The sequence below is a fragment of the Podarcis liolepis genome, assembly GCF_965112155.1.
Source record: "Podarcis liolepis genome assembly, chromosome: Z".
In the NCBI taxonomy this organism is placed as follows: Eukaryota; Metazoa; Chordata; class Lepidosauria; order Squamata; family Lacertidae; genus Podarcis; species Podarcis liolepis.
The window spans coordinates 19,628,817-19,648,312 of NC_139570.1; the positions used below are offsets into that span (position 1 = coordinate 19,628,817).

General features: G+C 40.9%; 2 pseudogenes across 2 annotated transcripts in view; one reads left to right on the forward strand and one right to left on the reverse strand.

The window, feature by feature from the left end:
- Positions 1–19,496, forward strand: part of LOC310698058 (putative G-protein coupled receptor 34) — a 197,003-nt pseudogene that overhangs the window by 60,263 nt on the left and 117,244 nt on the right. The gene's annotated exons all lie outside the window — the stretch shown is intronic.
- LOC310697895 (DNA-binding protein inhibitor ID-3-A-like) lies at positions 1,384–2,349 on the reverse strand (annotated as a pseudogene). The gene is made up of 2 exons: positions 1,840–2,349; positions 1,384–1,797 (listed from the first exon to the last, which is right to left on the reverse strand). The product of its transcript is annotated as a DNA-binding protein inhibitor ID-3-A-like (transcript).

Consider the following 19,496-nt stretch of genomic DNA (forward strand, 5'->3'; position numbering starts at 1 on the left):
TGTTTAAGTAATGGAAAAGTTCTTGAATCACAGGGTTTGTGTTGTATGCCTGTAGCACTTGATGGCGTGAATCCATCTTGCTATAGAAGAGGGCTGAAGCATTCATGTAGCTGATGTCTGTACAGAAACTGTGGGAAATCCTTGAATTCTATTTACCTAGCATAGAGGAAGGGGGGTGGGATGGTGGGGGTCTGCGGAAACCACCCCTCTGCAAATGGCCACGTGGACCAGCAGAGCAGGGAGGACGGAGTGAATGTGGCCCCATGGCAGCCATGACGAAGCCGAGAACTCGGCCCGCCTTGTTCCAGGCCTCCACTAGCAGCAGAAGAAGAAGGAGGAGGAGGAGGAGGAGGAAGGGAAGGGGCAGCCATCTCTTTGCAGCTTTTCAAGCAGAGCACCCTTTCTGGCTGTTAGGATCCCTTCCTCTTTTTTGTTGTTTAATCCCTGAATGCACCTCCCTAATGACGGAGCCAGATGTAGCACTGTCTTTCTCTTCTCTTCTCTTGTAGGGAGAATGAAAAATCCAGATAAATGTGCTTGGAATTCTTCAAGCCCAGAGTCTGGCTCTTGTGGATCACTTGCTGGCTGATTCCAGTGGCTGCAAATGGTGTCATTGTACCTCCTGAAGGAGGGATTCCTGCCTGAGAGGAAGGGTGTGAACTGTGTGGCTATACCACCTGATTGCATGTTTGCAAGGGAATCAATTTTTGTGCAGAAAAGTGCTGAAAAGGACCCCCTCCTCTTTTTTATTAATTAATCCCTAAATGAACCTTCCTAATGACTGTGCCTGATGAAGCACTGCCGTTCACACACACATATGTGTGTGTGTTTATATATATATATATGTATATGTAGATACATATGTGTGTGTTTGTGTGTATATATATATATGGTTTTTTAAAGAAACACCAGCTTAAGATTTATTATGCAAAAAGCTTTTATGAAAAGTTTTTTTAAAAAAACCACACACCAAAGGAAGTACAATTTATGGTAAGAAATCTCCTGACCAGTAAACTAGCATGAAGAATCTGTGTGTTCAGAGCTTTATTAATAATAATTTGCCCAGTCTGACACACAAACGCCACAAAATTTCTTCTTCTGCAAAGTTTCTTCTTGTTTAATACAGCCACATGATAGTTATTGAAAAGTGGGCTTGCTTTCACCGCCCCCCTCCCCGGCCTGCAAATTTTGTTTTCAGGCCGTTGGAAGAGAATAACAGATTGAGGGCAGAAAGTTGTTTCTGGAAGACCAGTCAAGGCATCTGAAACTGGCTGGCCAGACCCATGTTCTACAGTTTATCTGGAAGTGAATGATGGTGGTCTCTTCATTACTGGGTGCACAGGGTTAAAACATCTAATCCTTTCCCCTGTTCAGGTCTTTTACTCTCTCTCTCTTCTATCTCCTGTCTCACTGGAGAGAACCAAATGCCAGGATCCCACACTTGCAGTCTGTTTTAAGAGGTTAGTGGCAGAGATTCCTCTCCTCTTTTGAGCAAAGTTCGGATGCCCGCTCTGCAGCTTTTAAAGAGAGTAAGGAAGTCTTGGCTGAGGGCGGATCTTGCCCCTTCTTCGCCTGTTCCTCTAGTACGATCTACAGGTCAAAGATATAGTCGATGACATGCTGCAAGATTTCCACTTGGCTGACTTTGGTTCCTTGCGGGATCCTCGGCACCAGCTTGCGCAACTTGGAGTAGCAGTCATTCATGTTGTAAAGGAGGTTCTTGGGCCCCTCCTGAGCCAGGGTCTTGTTTGTTTGTTTTTTGCAAGACTCATCACATTTTATTGAAGGCCTTTGCAGCAGGAGTCACTGGCCAAGGGGCTTCGTTCTGTTGTTCGTTCCCTGGGTGATGGTGAGGCTCTGATCAGAGAGGCAGCACACAGCTTGCTTCCTAGCAGATCCTGACTGATCTGACGGGGCTGATTCCTTTCATGGCCATGAAGGAGGAGAAACCAGCAGGGATTTTCAGAAGGGCAAGATTTCCTTCCTTAAGGCGGGAGAAGCAAGCAAGCAACCTCGAGAGAGAGAGATCAATACTGCCCCTTGTTTGCCAGCCTGGTTGATTCTCTATTGTGTGCACACAGAAAATGCTTTTCTTTGTAAAAAAGCCCCATGTATATATTTAAAAAACAGAAATGCTACCTTTGCAGTAGCAAGTATTTTGACTGATCATAAAGTTGAGCAGTAGTATTCCTCCTCTGCCTCTTCCTCTTTAAATTTTTTAAATTGAGTTTTACAGTTATACAATGTTAAAATCAGCATAATCATCTTAAACATAAGAAGAGAAAAGGATGAAATAAAATCCAGTTCTCCCCCCACCCAAAGACTCCCCTCAACTTCCCCTTCTGGTTCTTTAAGTATTTACTAGTTCTGCTTACATTATTCTACCTCAATTTCAAAGTCTTCTAACTAAATGCTCTTATATTATCCTTTTTATACAATATTATTCAATTTCCATTGTATACCTGGTTGTTTCCCCCTCTTCCTCTTCTTCTTCATTTAAGGTTTTTTATTTTTTTATTTTTCAAAAAACAAACTCTTCCATGGCTGCAGTTTAGGATTCATAATAACATCAACCATCGTGCTCTGACCCTCTCCCCAGCTTGCCACCTTTACCAGACTTCAACTTCTTCCCCCAGGTCACCCATTGTAAAGACTCTCCTTTCAAACTCTGCTTTGTTTTCTGAACCAACTCAGAACTGCAGAAAGGGCCTCACGCAACAGTTCTAACACACCACACACAGATTAAATTCTAACATTTACTGGATACTTTTCCCAACATAGGAATCCTCCCTGGGTGCGACCCTGCACCCACTCGACGGCTTGGCCAGGCAAAAGCTCCATTCCCCTCGGCTGGGCCATCGGCAATGAACTTGACTTGAGGGGTTGAGGTTTGCGCTTCACCCCTGGGTTTAACCTGGGACTTTTGCCAGTGCATTTCTGAGATTCTGGTTCACAAGAATGGTCAATTTCCACCTGGTGCTTTTCATTAAGAAGGGGAATAGTGAAGAGCGAAATCAGAGCCAGTTGCAGCAGTGTCAGGCCATTGAACAAGGCAACAACAAAGGTGAACACCCACACTATAAACTTTTTTTTTTGTACTAAGCTTTTCAATTTTTTGTACTAAGCTTAGGATCCCCTCTTCTTTTTTGTGAATTTATCCCTGAATGAACCTCTCTAATGATTGTGCCTGATGAAGCACTGCATCTTTCTTCTCTCCTTTTGCAGACAGATTGAAAATTCAAATGTTTCTCTTTTTCTTGGTATTTTTGGATGTGAAAAATATCTTTATTTTCAAGTCCTACTGAATGAAGAACTGTCCCAGGAATGGCTTGTCCCACCCTCTGCTGGATGGTCCCTGGGAGGCGGACCAAGGCAATGCAAGCCACCACAATCACAACACTCAACACGGTGAATGAGAGCGGCAGGAAGAAGCTCTTTAAATTCTTTTTTGTTCTTTTTTCTGAGAGTCCACAAGGTTCTTGTCTTAATTACAAAAATATCAAATTACAATATAATGCAGAGGCTTTTTACACACAGAATATTAGAATGGTTTTCTACAAGAAGGTAAAGAAAAAGTGTTCTTTTTTACTTTCTTTATTAATAAACCACTTATTCATTTTAAAGCTATTGTTATACAAAGTTGCAGGACATACACAATTTTCCTTCGATAGGGTTTGCTCTTTCCCCCGCCCCCCATTTCTTATCTTTTCTTTTTTTGCTAAGTGCAAATACTAGATTTCTCTCTCCACCTTTTAAGGCAAGTTAAATGCGACCCTGCAAATTTAAATTACTTCTTTATATCTCCAGCATAGTATAATCTCAGTCCAGGAGTTAACAATCCTGACACAGCAAAACTCACAGTATCAGCAGCACACATTGTCTGTGCTCTACACTAAATTTATTGTTTGGTCCCATAGGCTGGCTTAAGATGTGATGATAAAACTAAAGATTTTGCTTTAGTTGCCAATCATTCTGGTTCCGTCTTCTTCGTTAAAAATTGTTTATTTGTTTGGAAAACTGTTATGATGCCCTGCAGTATGCAAATAGATAAAATCAAATGTTTCCCCTTCCGTCTTCTCCATCTTCGCCTCTCCTGCCAGGCGTGGCCATTCATATTTGTCGCATGTCCCTTGCTGCTAACATGGCCCTGCGCTTCCCGTGGCTGATGGTGACAGTCATTTGCAAACAAACATCAAATTCAAAATCCATACTCATTTTCTAACACAAGCCTATTACATAGATTACCTAAATTAAAATATATCTAATTGCACTAGGTTTCCCTTTGCTGCATGTAAATACAATGCAATCAACAGAATATATTATAAATGATATTATTGGTTCCCATATACCCCCTACTTCACCCCAAAAAAATGTTGTTAAAAAACTATATTCCAAAATATACATACAAGCTGCATATATGTAAAGTTGTTGTTTTTTTGTTGCCCTTATTTCTGAGCAAACGACAGATCAGTCCACATTTGTCACAAGCTGTTGCAATGTTGGAAGTGTGCGATTTGAGTAAGAAATCTCCTGACCAGTAAATTAGAATGAAGAATCTGAGTGTTCAGAGCTTTAAAAATAATAATAATAATAATTGCGAGGGATTCAGTCTGCTTGGAGAAAAGGAATGAGAAAGTACATGAAGATTGCGGAAAAACTTGGAATGTGTCATTCTGCAAAGTACTAATATTGCCGTAGTAAAACAAGCCAAGCTAAGAAGAGTCACTCAGGATATTCAGGATTGAACCACACACCATTGGTGGGACATCTTTTCAGGATAGAGCTCTACCATGACCAACATTTTAAATTTGGCTTGGCACCCTGTGATTATACTGGATTTTGGTGTTTTGATGTTGCTTATATTAGTGTGTATTTTCTATGTTAAAGTTAAATATTTGTATGGGGAAAAGGTATAGGTGTTTTTGGTAAGGTATTGGCAAGGGATTGTATTGGGGTGCAGAAAATGAGAAAGGACACTTGTGTTGAGGGGTTTGGGAATACCTGGCTGCGAGTAACACAGGTGAATCCTCCGCAAATTTGGAGTGTGTGCAGTAACTGAAAGGTTCATTAAGGGCAGGGTGTGAACTGTGTGGCTGTTAACAGTTTTACCTGATTTGTCACATTGTGTTAAACACAATGAGCTTCACAAAAAACAGAACATGGAATCTAGAAGCATCCTAAGTTATATGCTAGCACTTGATTGTAGTACTCTGACTCAACAAAAGAAATAGAAATCCAACATAGTCATCACAATTAATTTACTAGTCTCTTCAAGACTGTATTTTCTTTCCAGTGTTTTGGTCCCCTGCTTTATATGTAGAAATACACTTTGGGTAATTAAATTTACAGAAAGCCAAAGCCAAATAAAAATTAGTTATGCTGGGGGAAAATCGGGGGCTTATAAAAAATAAGATTTTCTACATAGCTTCCCCACTGCTATCGTCTCCACCAGTTTGCCCCAGATTTGGAGGGGGGTATTAACATTCCAATTTCTCCTCCATCTTTCTTCCTCTTCCCCCCCTTTTGAGAAAAGGTCTGGGTCATCTGAAAAATTTACTTGCAAGACAGAAGTCACTGGCCTGTCCTTTTAGCTTCCGCTGTCCGTTTGTGTTCTGAGGTGTGCATCCTCAGAAAAGGTTGAGTGCTTTAAGTGAGACAAAAGTTATTTCATGGCAGGATGTGAATTGTGGAGGAGATTATACATTGAATGGTTTTGTGCCATAGGCTGTATTTAGAACTGTTGATTATTGTTTTGGTGTACCTGATTATTCTGTTAGGGCTTCTGTCCCCCTCGCAATGTTTCTTTCACACTACATTACCTGTTGTTTCATGGAACTGTGTTTTTTCCATCTTTTACAAAGGAAATGGGGCTGCTGCAGTTGGAAAGATGCCTTGCTTGGTCATATGGCACAAATCGTTGGCGCCCCATGTTATTAAAGTTTAAGACACGCCTGCAAGGAGCACTCTAAATGTTCTGCCATTTGGGTGCAATCAAGCTGCAGAATCTTTTAGCTTTCTCTGTCCCTATGTGTTCTGAGGTGTGCATCCTCAGAAAAGGTTGAGTGTTTTAAGTGAGACAAAAGGAAGGGGGTGGGGTGGTGGGGATCTGTGCAAACCACCCTTCTGCAAATGGCACCGATGACGAAGCCGGGAACTCGGCCTGCTTTGCTCCAGGTCTCATTAGAAGAAGAAGAAGAAGAAGAAGAAGAAGAAGAAGAAGAAGAAGAAGAAGAAGGAGCAGGAAGGGACAGGGCAGCCAGCTCTTTGCTGCTTTCCAAGCAGAGCACCCTTTCTGGCTGTTAGGATCCCCTCCTCTTTTTTGTGAATTAATCCCTGAATGCACCTCCCTAATGACTGCGCCAGATGTAGCACTGCCTTTCTCTTCTCTTCTCTTCTCTTCTCTTCTCTTCTCTTCTCTTCTCTTGCAGAGAGAATGAAAAATCCATTTTTTTCTTTCAAAATCATTTTTTTTTACAAACATCAAATTCAAAATACATATTCATTTTCTAATATAAGCCTATTACATAGATTACCTAAATTAAAATATATCTAAATAATCTAGGCTTCCATTTGTTGTATGTAAATACAACACAATTAACAAATTATATTATAAATGATGTTATAGATTCCCATATACCCCCACTCCCCTTCACCCATGTGTGATCCCAATATTTTACTTCTTCCATCTTGTTGTGTTGTTATAATTTAATAATTATTCAATTGATTCTATTATTTTCTTGCTTACCCCTGCATGTTTTACACATTATCTATTAATATTTGAATTCCGGGACCATATTTTTTCATTTATTCCTTCACTCCATCCCACTCTCTAATTATTCTCTGATTTGAGTGGCCTCTTATAATTGCTGTCAATTTTGCCGTTTCTACAAACTCGCCGATTTTGTTTTGCCATTCTGATACTGATGGAATTTTCACTCCCTTCAGTTTTTTTGCAATCAATATTCTGGCAGCTGTTGTTGTGTAAAGGAATAGATTTTTCTTGTCTTTGAGGATGTCATTAGATATTTGGCCGAAAGCTTTCATGAGGTGATCTACAGCAGGGTTGGGCAGAATAATAGCCCAAAATCTTTTACAAAGGAAATGGGGCTGCTGCAGTTGGAAAGATGCCTTACTTGGTCATATGGCACAAATGGTTGGAGCCCCATGGTATTAAAGTTTAAGACACGCCTGCAAGGAGCACTCTGAAGGTTCTGCCATTTGGGGGCAATCAAGCTGCAGAATCTTTTAGCTTTCTCTGTCCCTATGTGTTCTGAGGTGTTCATCCTCAGAAAAGGTTGAGTGCTTTAAGTGAGACAAAAGTTCTTTGATGGCAGGGTGTGAATTGTGGAGCAGATTATACATTTTAGATAGATATTTTCCTTTAGGCTGGATTAGAGTTCCCTTTAGTTTTGATATTTCTCCAGCAAACCCTATTTTCCTTGTCTTTCATTCAGTTGGAAGTATTGGAGCCAGCCTGTCAAATATATATGGATGTCAATGTCCTTTCCTCTTAATTTATTAATTTCCACCCCTAATAACATTTTATATGTTGTCCAATTTCCCTTCATGTTTTTCTTCCTCAAGCCAAAGCTTTCGATAGGTGAAATGCACCAAGGGCTTGTAGGTTCTAGGAGATATTTATATTTCATCCATGGACTATATAAGGTCTGAGTTGTGTGGCTGCATCTTCTGGTCAGGTGTTGGCAAGGGATTGAATCGTGATGCAGAAAAGGAGAAAGGACACTTGTGTTGAGGGGTTTGGGAATACCCGGCTGCGAGTAACACAGGTGCATCCTCCGCAAATTTGGAGTGTGTGCAGTAACTGAAATGTTCGTTAAGGGCAGGGTGTGAACTGTGTGGCTGTACCACCTGAAGGCATGTTTGGAAAGGAATCCATATTGGTGTAGGAAAGGCTGAAGCATACATATTGCTGATGTATGTAAACAAACTGTGGAGAAACCTGCAATTTTTTATTTCAAAGGAAAGATAGTACTTGAGCAGCAGCTATGAAAAGGAAAGCAGAATCTGTGGGAAATCCTGTAATTCTATTTACATAGTATAGAGGAAGGGGGTGGGATGGTGGGGGGCTGCGGAAATCACCCTTCTGCAAATGGCACCGATGATGAAGCCGGGAACTCGGCCTGCTTTTCTCCAGGTCTCATTAGGAGCAGAAGGAGGAGGAGGAGGAGGAGGAGGAGGAGGAGGAGGAGGAGGAGGAGGAGGAGGAAGGGACGGAGCAGCCAGCTCTTTGCTGCTTTCCAAGCAGAGCACCCTTTCTGGCTGTTAGGATCCCCTCCTCTTTTTCGTTAATTGATCCCTAAATGAACCTTCCTAATGACTGTGCCTGATGTAGCACTGCCTTTCACTACTCTTCTCTTCTCTTCTCTTCTCTTCTCTTCTCTTCTCTTGCAGGGAGAATGAAAAATCCATTTTTTTCCTTTCAAAATCATTTTTTTTTACAAACATCAAATTCAAAATACATATTCATTTTCTAACATAAGCCTATTACATAGATTACCTAAATTAAAATATATCTAAATAATCTAGGCTTCCATTTGTTGTATGTAAATACAACACAATTAACAAATTATATTATAAATGATATTATAGATTCCCATATACCCCCACTCCCCTTCACCCATGTGTGAACCCATTATTTTATTTCTTCCATCTTGTTGTGTTGTTATAATTTAATAATTATTCAATTGATTCTATTATTTTCTTGCTTACCCCTGCATGTTTTACACATTATCTATTAATATTTGAATTCCGGGACCATATTTTTTCATTTATTCCTTCACTCCATCCCACTCTCTAATTATTCTCTGATTTGAGTGGCCTCTTATAATTGCTGTCAATTTTGCCGTTTCTACAAACTCGCCGATTTTGTTTTGCCATTCTGATACTGATGGAATTTTCACTCCCTTCAGTTTTTTTGCAATCAATATTCTGGCAGCTGTTGTTGTGTAAAGGAATAGATTTTTCTTGTCTTTGGGGATGTCATTAGATATTTGGCCGAAAGCTTTCATGAGGTGATCTACAGCAGGGTTGGGCAGGATAATAGCCCAAAATCTTTTACAAAGGAAATGGGGCTGCTGCAGTTGGAAAGATGCCTTACTTGGTCATATGGCACAAATGGTTGGAGCCCCATGGTATTAAAGTTTAAGACACGCCTGCAAGGAGCACTCTAAATGTTCTGCCATTTGGGTGCAATCAAGCTGCAGAATCTTTTAGCTTTCTCTGTCCCTGTGTGTTCTGAGGTGTGCATCCTCAGAAAAGGTTGAGCACTTTAAGTGAGACAAAAGTTCTTTGATGGCAGGGTGTGAATTGTGGAGCAGATTATACATTTTAGATAGATATTTTCCTTTAGGCTGGATTAGAGTTCCCTTTAGTTTTGATACTTCTCCAGCAAACCCTATTTTCCTTGTCTTTCATTCAGTTGGAAGTATTGGAGCCAGCCTGTCAAATATATATGGATGTCAAAGTCCTTTCCTCTTAATTTATTAATCCCCCCCATAACATTTTATATGTTGCCCAATTTCCCTTCATGTTTTTCTTCTTAACGGCAAATGCTTCGATGGGTGAAATGCACCAAGGGCTTGTAGGTTCCAGGAGATATTTATATTTCATCCATGGTTTATATAAGACCTGAGTTGTGTAGCTGCATCTTCTGTTTTGTGCTATAGGCTGTATTTAGATGTGGTGATTATTGCTTTGGTTTTCCTGATTATTCTGTTAGGGCTTCTGTTATTTTTTCCAATGTTTCTTTCACAATACATTACCCATTCTGCCATGGAACTGTGTTTTTTCCATCTTTTACAAAGCAAATGGGGATGCTGCCATTGGAAAGATGCCTTACTTGGTCATATGGCACAAATGGTTGGAGCCCCATGATATTAAAGTTTAAGACACGCCTGCAAGCAGCACTCTGAATGTTCTGCCATTGGGCGAAAATCAAACTGCAGAATCTGAACTACACAGGGGCTGATAGCCCGCTATGCACCATTGAATTTTTCTTGATGTGATACAATATCAAATTTCATTGGACGACATTGCTTTTCACACATGCATGCTTCTCTTCCCCCCTTAAAATCGAAGGTGGCTGTCATTTGCTTCCCCATGACAACAACCCAACGGGGGATGTTGGCCTCCTCAATATTGGGGGGATTGAGCCCCCATGGCCACGATTCAACCCAGATGGGAATGTATTTAATTATCTGTGTTTTCCCATAATTCTTGTAGCTTCCCCACCGCTATCATATCTACCAGTTTGTCCCAAATTTTCAGAGGAGGGGGTATTAACATTCCAATGTCCCCTCCATCATTGCCTTGCTGGCCAGTCCTGATTTCCTTGGCACTGTGTGATCAAGTTACCTCTATCTGACCTAGATGAGTTCATCCACATCTGTCGTATGTCCCACTCGGCCTCCTGTGTCCTGCACCAAATTTATTGTTTTGTCTCATAGCCTGGCTTAAGATGTGATGAAAAAACTAAATATTTTGCTCTAGTTACCAATCATTCTGGTTCCTTCCTCTTGGTTAAAAGTTGTTTATTTGTTTGGAAAGCTGTTATGATGAGAGTTGTAGGGCAAGGAGGAGTAAATGGGGAGCATAAGGAGCCTGGGAAGACAGACAACCACACCCACCCGGCATGTTCCAGCCAATGTTCTCAGTTGCAAACACCTTTTCCTTGTATGTTGTCTTGTCTCTGATCCAAGTGACAGCAGACGGCTGCATAGGAGCTGCTGCTGGATCACACTGGGTTGATGGCCTTTCTGGAACTGCATACTTCCCGGAGGTGTCCAGTGTTCTAAAAGTGGGCACTGGCAGTTGAGTGAAATACTTGCAGGACACTTCAAAAGCGTCTTGACAGGAGTTCTTTTATTGCAGGGTTTGAGTTGTGTGGCTGTACCACCTGATGGCGTGTTTTTAAGACAATCCTCGTCTAGAAAGAGGGAGAAGTGGACATATAGCTGATGTACGTACAGAAACTGTAGGAAAACCTGCCATTTTATATTTTAAAAAGAACAATAGTACAATTGCAGTACCAAAATATTTGCACTGACTGTAGAACTTGACTTGAGGGGTTGAGGTTTGCGCTTCATCCCTGGGTTTAACTAGGGACTTTTGCCAGTGCATTTCTGAGATTCTGGTTCACAAGAATGGTCAATTTCCACCAGGTGCTTTTCATTAAGAAGGGGGATAGTGAAGAGCGAAATCAGAGCCAGTTGCAGAGTGTCAGACCATTGAACAAGGCACCAACAAAGGTGAACGCCCACACTATAAACTTCTTTTTTTGTACTAAGCTTTTCATTTTGTCAGAATGCATCTATTTTAACTTCAATAATGGAAAGCATTCTGTGGTTACAAATCTTGTGATATTCCTCTTGCTCTTCCTCCTCTTCATTACAATATTCCAGCGGTTCTTCCTCTTCCCCCCCTTTTGATAAAAGGTCCAAGGAATGACTTGTCCCACCCTCTACTGGATGGTCCCTGAGAGGCGGACCAAGGCAATGCAAGCCACCACACTCACAACACTCAACACGGTGAATGAGAGCGGCAGGAAAAAGCTGTTTAAATTCTTTCTTGTTCTTTTTTTTTTTTTGCAGAGTGCACAAGTTGTTGTCTTAATTAGAAAAAAATCAATTTACAATGTAATAGAGACTTTTTACACAGAGAATATTAGAATGGTTTCCTACCAGAAGGTAAAGAAAAGATATTCTTTTTTCCTTTCTTTATTAATAAACCACTTATTCGTTTTTAAGCTATTGTTATACAAAGTTGCAGGACATGCACAATTTTCCCTCGATAGGGTTTGCTCTTATCCCCGCCCCCCATTTCTTATCTTTTCTTTTTTTGCTAAGTGCAAATACTAGATTTCTCTCTCCACCTTTTAAGGAAGTTGAATGTGACACTGTAAATTTAAATTCCTTCTTTATATCTCCAGCACAGTATAATCTCAGTCCAGGAATAAACAATCCTGACACAGCAAAACTCACAGTATCAGCTGCACGCATTGTCTTACTTCCAATCTTGTTGTCAGCGTGTGTTCTGGGAGTTTTTGTGTGTGTGTTTTGGGTGTGAGTGTGCTTTCCTTGTACGGACATTGCAGCCTGCAACTTCTCTTTGTTTGGACCTCCAGTTGACACCAATCAATCCTAGAGGTCCACTCCTACGCACTAAAGAAAATTTTGGAACCCTTTTTAAAGCTTACAGGAACTTTTATCTGTTTCTTAAAGAATGTTTTCCTAACACCCCCTCTCATTCGAACAGAAACAATACAGCATTATAAATATATACAAAAGTATCCACACATCATACAACACAATTCCCAACTTTATAACCAGTTGTGCATGTTGTTGCTTTCAATGCTTGTCTTTCTTTCTCATAACAAAAAACTTCCATCACTGGTTCTCCAGTTATTTGCTTGTCCTAAATATTTTACTTTGTTCTCTTAGTTGTTTTGCAAACTCATTTTCCTCAAAATTCTTGTAGCTGCCCCATCACTATCACCTCCACCAGTTTGTCCCAAATGGGGGGAGGGGTATTAACATTCCAATTTCTCCTCCATTTTGCCTTGCTACCCAGTCCCATTTCCTTGTCGCTGTGTGGTCAAATTCCTCAATGTGACCGAAATCTGTCCCACTCGGCTACTTGTGCCCTGCACCAAATTTATTGTTTTGTCCCATAGGCTGCCTTAAGATGTGATGAAAAAACTAAAGATTTTGCTCTAGTTGACTATCATTCCTTCCTCTTGGTTAAAAATTGTTTATTTGTTTAGAAACCTGTTATGATGCCCTGCAGTATGCAAATAGATATAATCAAATGTTTCCCCTTCGCTCTCATCCATCTTTGCCTCATCTACCAGGCGCAGCCATTTATATTTGTTGCATGTCCCTTGCTGCCTACAGGCCCCTGGGCTTCCCGCGGCTGCTTGTGACCGTCATTTGCGGCCCCATAGCAACAGCCCGGCAGCCGGGCCCCCCAATATTGGGGGAACTGAGCACCCTGTCTAGAAATACAGAGGAGGCTAAAGCCCTGGGTGGCCAGGAGGTCTGCTCAGTGTGCCCTGCCTTGTACCTGCAGTCCGTGATTCCGACCAACTGAGGCAACAAGTCCTCAGCAGAGATTTAGCTCTGCTGAAATCAGGAGATTCTGCAGATAGCAGGGGCATGAAGAATTGAATGGTTTTGTGCCATAGGCTGTATTTAGATGTGGTGATTATTGTTTTGGTGTTCCTGATTATTCTGTTAGGGCTTCTGTCCCCGTCCCCCCCATGTTTCTTTCACACTACATTACCTGTTGTTCCATGGAACTGTGTTTTTTCCATCTTTTACAAAGGAGATGGGGCTGCTGCAGTTGGAAAAATGCCTTACTTGGTTATATGGCACAAATGGTTTGAGGCCCATGGTATTAAATCTTAAGACATGCCTGCAAGGAGGTGTGGGCCAGCTCTGACACAGAGCACTCTGCATCTTCTGTCTTTTGGGTGCAATCAAACTGCAGAATCTGAACTACACATGGGCTGATAGCCCGGTATGCACCATTGAATTTTTCTTGAATAATCTGTGGGCGTGGTGTGACACAATATCAAATTTCATTGGACGACATTGTTTTTCACACATGCATGCTTCTCTTCCCCCCTTAAAAAGCATCATAACCCTTAGTTTTTCATAGGCACCTTTCTGCAAAGGTCATCCATTAGGGTGACCAAGACTGACTCAGTTCTTGAGCCAGGATTGAACCCATCTGTGTTTTCCAAGAATTCTTGTAGCTGCCCCACTGCTATCGCCTCCTATGTCTAGGTGGACAATGACTTTTTAACACACTGAAAGCTCCCAAGTCCAAAAGGTGTGAAGGGGGCCAACTCCCACTTGCACTGGCAAAGGCACTTTATCTGTGACTGGTGCCACCCACTCAAGCCACTGTTTGAAAGGCTGAGATGTAGGAAACATCACAATATCATACTCTGGGAAGGTACTGTCAGTACAGAACTGGACCAGAGCAGGCAGTCTGAATTGTCAACCATTTTGCATTCTATATTCCCTATCTTGTAAACAACCCTCGTTTGTTGCGGTTGTTGCGGCAGTTGCTCGAACAGATCCAGCACCTCTCAGGTGGGCACCACTAGAGAACAAGGGAAGTGCTCATGAGTTCTGGCACTTTTTAAAAAATAGAAAAAATATTATACGCATAACAAAACATGAAGCTGAAATATATTGACCAGACAAAATGTCAATAAGTAACAGGTTTTTTTTAATAATTCACATACATAGTAAAAAGGTGCCACGATGCCATTCTGCGAGCTATGGTAAAATAGCACGCATATCTGCAGCAAATCAAAAGGAAAAAAGTGCCCCATTTCTGCTTTCAGTTGTATACTAGGAATCAGTTTTGTGAACTTTATGATACAAAAAGCTAACCATTTTTTTTAAAAAAGCAGCAACCCAAATATAACTATGAAACAAAGCGTATCAAGAACTATACAACCACTACACCTCATTTGGATGCTGTGCCAATGAAGTAGCTCATTTATTAACTTATTAAAAGAAAAGCCACTCCTAATATATTTTCTCTTTTTTTAAAAAAAGTAATTTTTATTGAGTTTTCCATTAAATCATATTCACCTTTTGTTTCATAATTCTATGACTTAATATATTACTCTGTAAGAGCATTGACCTCCTGCCCTCCCTCTTTCTGACTTCCACATAACTTTACATATTCTTCGCATTTCTATAAGCACTTATTTACCCTTTGTCAAATTATAATATTTCACCTTATTATCAGTAAATCACTTCCTTATAGTTACATTACAAAACATTTCAATTCAAGCCTACAAACGTTTTCAAATGTTTACAATTTTCTTTCATATAAAATATAAATTTGTTCCAGTCCTTTTGAAACAGTCCGTCACTCTGAGTCCAGATTATGTCTTCAAACTCCATCATCTTGACCTGCCGGTCTTCCAGTGTTGGAAGTTCCTGCTACTTCCATTTCTGAGCCAGAAGTGTCCTTGCAGCCATTGTGGCATACATAAACATGGCACAGCCAGGAGGGCTAGGCTGTGGAAGAAGTGGTATTTGTTGGCCGTCTCATAGAGCTCTTTCAAGTAGTCATCTCGGTCACTGCGACGGAAATTGTGAGCCCCGCAGGCTGCCGTCCCGACGGCCGCAGCCCCGCTCAGCGCTCCGAGCCGTTGGAAAAATGCCCCGGCGCCTGCCATATCAATTATATTTCTAACATTGTCCTTCATCTGTCTGCCAGTTTGGTTCTTTCCAATCTCCTCTCCCAATACATCTTTAAGTCTATTGGCCAATATACTGGCGAATAATTTGTAATCATTATTTAGGAGCGAGATTGGCCTATAATTTTTCACCTGCCTTATGTCCGTGTTTTGTTTGTAAATTAGTGTAATATGGGCTTCTTTCCAAGTAATACATTTTCTTTTTTTAAGAGGGAAAACACATTGGTTTAAAACGTTATATATTTCCAGCCTGATGTAGGGGCTGTGTTGTTGTTTTTTAAGCCAAATTCAATGGAAATGTATTGTTTGAAGAGTGAATAGATGTATATGCAGAATATGTAAACGTGCACTGCGAAAGCTTTGTAATATTACTTTTGTGATTTGGGGTAAAATTGATGGATGAAGAAAGTGTTGAACTAAAAGCAAACTGTGTGCTTAACTTGTGTTTGTATCTTTTCGTTTCTAAAAGGACCTTTACAAATTGAATTTAAAATAAGCAAGCAAACTCCAAGATTTTAAAAAATAATAATAGAAAAAATAATACTGGTTGGAGCTTTTCTCTGCTTCCTCTAGCTACTCTCCCACAATATATACTGCTGGGGAGGACAAAGCATATGCACAACTCTGCCACCCATCTCTCAATATGCCCTATTCATTTTACTTCTGGTTGGGCTGGAGCTGGCATTTTTCTGATGTCAGCACATTCTGTCATAGTTGCCTCAAAGCCAATAATTGTTATGCTTTAAAAATGCAGAGGAAAAGAACGATAATAGTTATTTTATATGGGTACATGGACAAAGTCTTGTTTGCTATGGCAAGTAAAAATTGCACAAAAGAAGAAAAAGTAATTCTACCAGACTTAAGAAATCCATCTTAATACTTGGTCATATGGCACAAATGGTTGGAGCCCAATGGTATTAAAGTTTGAGATACGCCTGCAAGGAGCACTCTGAATGTTCTGCCATTGGGGGACAATCAAGCTGCAGAAAGTTTTAGCTTCCTCTGTCCCTATGTGTTCTGAGGTGTGCATCCTCAGAAAAGGTTGAGCGCTTTAAGTGAGACAAAAGTTATTTGATGGCAGGGTGTGAATTGTGGAGCAGATTATACATTTTAGATAGATATTTTCCTTTAGACTGGATTAGAGTTCCCTTTTGTTTTGATATTTGGTATTAAAGTTTAAGACATGCCTGCAAGGAGGTGTGGGCCAGCTCTGACGCAGAGCACTCTGCATTTTCTGCCATTTAGGTGCAGTCAAACTGTAGAATCTGAACTACAAACGGGCTGATAGCCCGGTAATGCACCATTGAATTTTTCATGAAAAATCTGTGGGCCTGGTGTGAAACAATATCAAATTTCATTGGACAACATTGCTTTTCACACATGCATGCTTCTCTTCCCCCCTTAAAATGGAAGCAAATAAGTAAAGATAAGGGGAGGAGGGGAGGTTATCTCTGCTGCTGCTTTCCTAACAAATATTCTCAATTGCTAAGTCATGGTTTGATTTTTGTTAGCTGCTTTGAGCTTTTCAGAAGGAAAGGAGAGGGAAAGTACAACCAATTTAAATGAACCAATACATAAAGATATGAAAGGAACCCGTTGTTTCTGTATACAATGCTAATGTTACCATGAACAAAACATTTTATTTATGTTTTGTTTATATGTTTAGAAACATTGTATGAAGCCCTGCAGCATGCAAATGATCTACAGATGGATACATTGAATGTTTCCCATTCCTCTCCCTCATCCACGACTAGCGGGCCATTTCCCTTGCCAGTCCCACTTTTCCGTGAAGTTATATCTCTCCATGTGACCGAGATGTGTCCTTCCACATCTGTCGCATTTCCCACTTGGCTCCCTATGGCGTGTGTCTCTTGCAGCTGATGGTGGCTGTCATTTGCTTCCCCATAACAACAACCCAACGGGGGATGTGGGCCCCCTCAATATTGGGGGGATTGAGCCCCCATAGCCAGGATTCAACCCAGAGGGGAATGCATTTTATTATCTGTGTTTTCCAATAATTCTTGTTGCTTCCCCACCGCTATCATCCCCACCAGTTTGCCCCCAGATTTGAAGGGGGGAGGGTAATTTATTATATACATAATTTGCTTTCAGACTGCACTTCAAATGTGCAAAAGCATACACTCTGACACCACCAGGGGGAAAAAAAGGTTAACAGTTTTTACCTGATTAGTCACATTGTGTTAAACACAATGAGCTTCATAAAAAAACAGAACATGGAACCTAGAAGCATCCTAAGTTATATGCTAGCACTTGATTGTAGTACTCTGACTCAAGAAAATAAATAGAATAGTCATCACAATTAATTTACTAGTCTCTTCAAGACTGTATTTTCTTTCCAGTGTTTTGGTCTCCTGCTATATATGTAGAAATACACTTTGGGTAATTAAATTTACAGAAAGCCAAAGCCAAATAAAAATTAGTTATGCTGGGGAAAAATCGGGGGCTTATAAAAAATAAGATTTTCTTCATAGCTTCCCCACCGCTATTGTCTCCACCAGTTTGCCCCAGATTTGTAGGGGGCGGCATTAACATTCCAGTTTCTCCTCCATCTTTGCCTCGCTGGCCAGTCCCATTTCCTTGGCTCTTTGTAGTGAAATTCCTCAGTGTGACCTAGATGTGTTCATCCAAATCTGTCGCATGTCCCACTCGGCTGCCTGTGCCCTGAGCCAAACTAATTGTTTCATAGGCTGGCTTAAGATGTGGTTTAAAAAAACCAGGATTTTGCTCTAGTTTGCTCTAGTTTGAGTTGCCAATCATTCTGGTTCCTTCCTCTTGGTTAAAAGTAATATATTTGTTTGGAAACCTGTTATGCGGAGAGTTGTAGAGCAAGGAGGAGTAAATGGGGAGCATAAGGAGCCTGGGAAGACAGGCAACCACACCCACCCACCATGTTCCAGCCAATGTTCTCAGTTGCAAACACCTTTTCTTGTATGTTGTCTTGTCTCTGATCCAAGTGACAGCAGACAGCTGCATAGGAGCTGCTGCTGGATCACACTGGGCTGATGCCCTTTCTGGAATCACACATGTCCCGGAGGTGGCCATTGTTCCAAAAGTGGGCACTGGCAGTTCAGTGAAATACTTGCAGGACACTTCAGAAGTGTCTTGACAGGAGTTCTTTAATTGCAGGGTTTGAGTTCTGTGGCTGTACCACCTGATGGCTTGTTTTTAAGACAATCCTGGTATAGAAACAGGTAGAAGTGTACATATAGCTGATGTACGTACAGAAACTGTGGGAAAACCTGCAATTTTATATTTTAAAAAGAACAATAGTACAATTGCAGTACCAAATATTTGCACTGACTGTATAACTTGACTTGAGAGGTTGAGGTTTGCGCTTCACCCCTGGGTTTAACTTGTCACTTTTGCAGTTGGAAAGATGCCTTGCTTGGTCATATGGCACAAATGGTTGGAGCCCCATGGTATTAAAGTTTAAGACACGCCTGCAAGTAGCACTCTGAATGTTCTGCCATTTGGGTGCAATCAAGCTGCAGAATGTGTTAGGTTTCTCTGTCCCTATGTGTTCTGAGGTGTTCATCCTCAGAAAAGGTTGAGCGCTTTAAGTGAGACAAAAGTTCTTTGATGGCAGGGTGTGAATTGTGGAGCAGATTATACATTTTAGATAGATATTTTCCTTTAGGCTGGATTAGAGTTCCCTTTAGTTTTGATATTTCTCCAGCCAACCCTATTTTCCTTGTCTTTCATCCAGTTGGAAGTATTGGAGCCAGCCTGTCAAATATATATGGATGTCAAAGTCCTTTCCTCTTAATTTATTAATTTCCCCCTCTAATAACATTTTATATGTTGCCCGATTTCCCTTCATGTTTTTCTTCCTCAGGCCAAAGGCTTCGATGGGTGAAATGCACCAAGGGCTTGTAGGTTCTAGGAGATATTTATATTTCATCCATGGATTATATAAGGTCTGAGTTGTGTAGCTGCATCTTCTGGTCAGGTGTTGGCAAGGGATTGAATCGTGATGCAGAAAAGGAGAAAGGACCCTTGTGTTGAGGGGTTTGGGAATACCCGGCTGCGAGTAACACGGGTGCATCCTCCGGAAATTTGGAATGTGTGCAGTAACTGAAATGTTCGTTAAGGGCAGGGTGTGAACTGTGTGGCTGTACCACCTGAAGGCATGTTTGGAAAGGAATCCATATTGGTGTAGGAAAGGCTGAAACATACATATTGCTGATGTATGTAAACAAACTGTGGAGAAACCTGCAATTTTTTGTTTCAA